General features: G+C 37.3%; 1 long non-coding RNA gene across 1 annotated transcript; it reads right to left on the bottom strand.

The window, feature by feature from the left end:
• On the bottom strand, positions 1-3,671 carry LOC130012350 (uncharacterized). Its single transcript, XR_008787778.1, has 3 exons — positions 3,560-3,671; positions 1,217-1,434; positions 1-154 (listed from the first exon to the last, which is right to left on the bottom strand). It is a non-coding gene; the product is annotated as an uncharacterized LOC130012350 (long non-coding RNA).

A 3,671-nucleotide genomic window follows, 5' to 3' on the forward strand; every position in this document is an offset into this window, starting at 1 on the left:
TCACCATCATACCAACATGGCTGATAATATTGGTGGGCTTTCGTCCATAATGATCTGAGAAAAACGGTAGAACCAGCGCACCAATGGCCTGTCCTAATATCAGCAACGTCTGTGGTAAATCACCGAGCGCACCACGTTCACAAACAAGATCAAACTGAAAATATTACAAAATCATGAAATAAATTAAATGAAGTTGCATTTATAGCACGACTTTCCATGAGTTAACAGGTTTAACCAGAGAGGACGAGGGGTTAAACCTGTTAACGAATGAAGCGTGTTATAAATGACTTGCTCAACATGCTTGTTGTTATTGCGCACAGAAAACCCACCCACTTCTCTATATGATTTCTACTAAAACTACTGTAAACCAGCAAAAGTGTGCAATAACATTGAACATGTCCAGTTGTTGTACGGTTAAGCTCCACCCAATCTACTAGAGGGAAAACAATCTGCCTATTCAACGAAAAGAACAAAGGAAGATTTCCTGTCCATGTTACAAATGGGGTTTAACGGCCTGTTTTGCCCGAACTAGGCCAACGAAGGCGAGCATACGTCATACAGTTAGTTACTTTAGTAACGTATATTGTATCGCCTCTGTTCTCTACTATGTTACTGGTGCATGCTCTATACAACTAATATGAAAATAAGGCCTTTTCCCCCCATCTCGGTTCTAAGGCTATTTTGGAATCCTTACCGTCTATGTTTCACCGTGATACTTCTTTGATCGCCAAAAGGAATCATTTCTTGCCACATCCCACACAAATTTATAAAAATCCAACACTATTTTCATGTAGAATTATGCGATACAAAATTGGTCCGCCATTATCAAACTTACGCTCAGCTATTATTCCAAATTTAGGAATGGAATGTTACCGTAAAACAAAAATTTGTGCAAAGAAACCATTCTCAAAAATCGCGATAAACTTTTCAAGGCCAACGCCGGGACCTCCTGGTAAGTGAACCAGCACAATATAAGTCACTGAAAACAAAACGACAAACAAAAAACATCGTTACTTTAGCGTTGACTGCCCTTACGTGGACCGGGTTACCGTATAAGATCGGTTACTTTCTTACTGTGCTTACTATTGATAACCAAAATGATGGTTTCACCAATGGCAGGGATGATATATCCATCTAATTTGTGTGTTTGATTGAAATGACAAATGTTATGGGATTTTGATTTGTGCGGTCCTATTTATTATCTGTATAAAATTACCTCTGAAACGATCGATGCATCTTTTCTCTCTGTGTAGGTCATACCATATATACATGGTAGTGTGTGTTCTGTATTGGTGGAAGTAGTGGTATTGTATTTAATATTTATATTACATTGTCCGTATTCCACTGTATAATTACTGGGTGATAATTCTACTCCAGCTATGGTTATACCAGTACCATTAGGTGGCGCAGAGCACTCGTGGGGAATAATCCGTCCTGCAAAACAAATAACACATTTCACGATAATTTCATTAATGTTTAACCTACATATATATCGCTTTAAATGTTTTGTTTTTGTTATGAAGGATACAGTGCGAATGGAAATGAAATGGGGTGTAACGTCCCGCTGTTGTGCACTGACTGGGATACATACGTAGCTGTATTTATCAGTTGCTCACGTTTATGACAGATTTAAAAATATGGCCAATACCCCCACCTCTAAATTATCTCGGCTCATGTACCAGTAACCATGTTTCTGTTATTCCAAATATATCTAGATCATGATCTAAAATAAAATCAGATAACTCAGTTGTTTTATTTCTAACTGATCTTGAATTCGGTATTCAACTTCTATGCCTGATTATTTTGTTTGATACTTGTAGTGTAGCTATTTGATTTCACTTTCATTTAAGGATAGCCTTTTAGAGATGTTTTTCCTTGCAATGAAGTGGTGATCGTTAAACATGCAATATGTAAGAGCTAAATCACCTTATCGCAGGTCTTGACTTTTGCTTTAAATATTTATAAAGTATTATTTAAACATACATTGCAAGAGCTACATCTGCCCATTGCAGGTCTTACTTTAAGCCTGAAATGTTAGCTAAATTAACATTAGTTAACTTATCCAGACCATAATCACCTCTCGTTGTCATCGCTAGCCTGCGATATTTACTGGATTAGGATCCGATACTCAACATTCATTCAAGATTTAATCATGAAATGGAAAATCGTGATTACGTTTTTTTATCGTACCGACTTAAGTACTCATGATCGAGGCTAGGCCGACAATTCAATCGCTAAATTCTCGGTTCAGACGGGATCAATTTGACTGAAATTTTCAGCAAATTCCCTTGACATTATCCAACTTTTAACTGTTATAGTGAGAACTACCAGCTCTGTATCTGATCAACTGTTTTAACCCATTATTTTCCCCGCTCTAGGCCATGGCTTAGTATATATGCAGATGATATACACATTTATATTCCGTTTAAACTATCTATAACAAGGGAGCCACGGTGGCTAGATGGTAAGACGCTGGCTCGCTAGCCTGGAGGTCGGGTGTTCGATCCCTGCATTGGCCGAGAAAGTTCATCTGGATTTGCAGACGTGGTTTCCCCTTGTCAGTGGTGCAGAACGGAGGCCCTGACAAGGACAGCTGTCTATTTCTTCAGATAAGACGAAAAACCGAGGTCCCCGTGTATACATTGGAATGCGCGTTGAAGATCCCTTGGCAGTTGGAATTCGATATAAGAGTAGGCCTTATATAGTGCCGCTACCCGGGCAAAATTTCCCTCATAGCACACTGTATGGTGTATGCCCGTCTTCATTAGCCCAGTATAGGAGCAGGACAGTAGGACGTTAAACCCCATTTCATTTCATCTATAACAAATGATAGTAACACCAAAAAATGACAAATGGGAAACTTGTGTATATTTTTTTAAAATTACGCAGTAATAAGACTGAATAGAGGATCAAAAAATAATCCAAGCCAAATATCTGATTGTAGATTTATATCTATTGCTGAGATTGTTATTTTACTTGTAAACTCTGCGAGACATTGGTGTTATTTTTGACAAAAACATGAATATGATTAAAATGCACCGTATATTAAAGCTACTATTTTCATATTTACAATAAAACAATATTAGAAAATACATTTCATAAGATGCAACTTCTTAAACCCAGCTCGGTTAATCTTTCTTCCTACGTTGACCGATTCTTCTCTTTCCAGGCACCCAAACTCTGGAATAGGCTCCCTCTTTCCTAGTTCATTTCGGAACTGTCTCTGATCGGACTATGTCCGGTGACTGTTCCTTTTATGCTTTTAATCAAAACGATGTTATATTTCTTGTATTTTAATAAATTTGAATTGTTCGTACTTGGTTTTGTTGTATTTATATGTAGACTTTTATGTACATTTAAATTTTATATTGTTTCAATTTATGTTTTTTTGTAAAGCGCCTTTGAGCATTGCCTGTGCGGTGGAAATGAAATGGGATTTAACGTTCTACTGTCCTGTGCCCTGCTAATAAATACACATTTACAAATATCCCAAAAAGCAGTCCTCAAATGAACGGGAGAATAGCTATTTATAATACCATTTTATAAATAGGCAACCCACCAATGAAGATCATATCCAGTAGTTGAAAAGCAGCAGAAAATGCAGTAAAAGCGATAAGGAGATGATGAACACGTTGATATAATCCCTTTCCTCCCAATGCATTGAGAACCGT

This window comes from Patella vulgata, chromosome 4 (assembly GCF_932274485.2).
Source record: "Patella vulgata chromosome 4, xgPatVulg1.2, whole genome shotgun sequence".
Taxonomy (NCBI): Eukaryota; Metazoa; Mollusca; class Gastropoda; family Patellidae; genus Patella; species Patella vulgata.